The following is a 1,406-nucleotide window of genomic DNA, read 5'->3' as shown; positions in this document are numbered from 1 at the left end:
GGGCTCAAGCGAGTCTCCTGCCTCTGCCTCCCAAGTAGCTGGGGCTACAGGCGCCTGCCACAACACCTGGCTATTTTTTTGGTTGCAGCCATCATTGTTGTTTGGCAGGCCCAGGCTGGGGATTTGAACCCGCCACCTTAGGTGTATGTGGCTGGCGCCTTAGCCACTTGAGCCACAGGTGCTGAGTCGTGTGTAGTATTTTATCACGGCAGTCCTACTAAATCATAGATGTAAGCCTTTTGTCAGTTATATTTTTTGCCAATATCTACCTTTGGTAGAGCGCTGTGGTGTCACAGCTCACAGCAACCTCCAGCTCTTGGGCTTAGGTGATTCTCTTGCCTCAGCATCCCAAGTAGCTGGGACTACAGGCACTCGCCACAACGCCCAGCTATTTTTTCGTTGCAGTTTGGCCGGGGCGGGGTTTGAACCCACCACCCTAGGTATATGGGGCCAGCACTCTACCCACAGAGCCACAAGCGCTGCCCTCAGATAGTTTTTCTTTTTTTCAAGTATAGAGGTGGGGTCTCACTCCTGTTCAGGCTGGTCTTGAACTCCTGAGCTCAAGCAATCCACCTGCTTTAGCCTCTGGGAGTGTTAGGATTACAGACATAGCCGCCGCACCCAGCCACCTGCTTTCTGTTGAGTTTTACTACCTAATGTGCACATGAGTGCTGATCAATTAGTTCAAATGTGATGGTGAGTACATGTGGTGTTTGTTTTTCCATTCTTGTGAAACTTCACTCAGAAGAATGGTGCCTTAAATTTTACATTCCACAGCGGCACATTGGTCTGGTATATTGATGGCATTATGCTGATTAGTCCTGGAGAATAGAAAGTGCCTAGTAATCTGGATGCCCTAATAACACACATGCGGTGGAGGTTAGACCCTACAAAAATTTGGTGGGATCCACCAACTTGATGAAATTTTTAGGATTCCAGTGGTCTGAGGAATGCTGGAATATTCTTTCAAAATAAAGGACAAGTTATTGCACTTTATTTTTAAGAAAAATACAAAATTTTAATCTTTACAAATGACAGTCATGTCAAGACCCCTAATTTTAAAAAGTTGTTTTCAATCTTAGTCAACTGACTAGATTTTGAAAATATCTTCTGCTGTGTACTTTTCTCTTCAGCCTGAGGTGCTTTGTAAATCTGCTCACAACAAAAGCTGCTCAACTTTCCCCTGGGACTAACAACTTGAAAGCCAACCCACCCAGCTCACAAACCTAAGGTGGACTCTGCTCCCATAGGTCACAGAACTTTATTCGTCCAGCTCTGTGACCCAAAAGTCCTGTAGCCTCCGAAGCCCAACACCCAAGTCCAGGCATTGCAAGGAAGAGCTAAGATGCTAAGGAAGTTATTGCATCTTATAAACTCATATCACCAAGCAGTGATTTTTTTTTTTT

This window comes from Otolemur garnettii, unplaced genomic scaffold, assembly GCF_000181295.1.
Source record: "Otolemur garnettii isolate 467f Iridium unplaced genomic scaffold, OtoGar3 scaffold00001, whole genome shotgun sequence".
In the NCBI taxonomy this organism is placed as follows: Eukaryota; Metazoa; Chordata; class Mammalia; order Primates; family Galagidae; genus Otolemur; species Otolemur garnettii.
The sequence above is the reverse complement of the archived record's forward strand: the minus strand, read 5'-3'. Positions refer to the sequence as shown.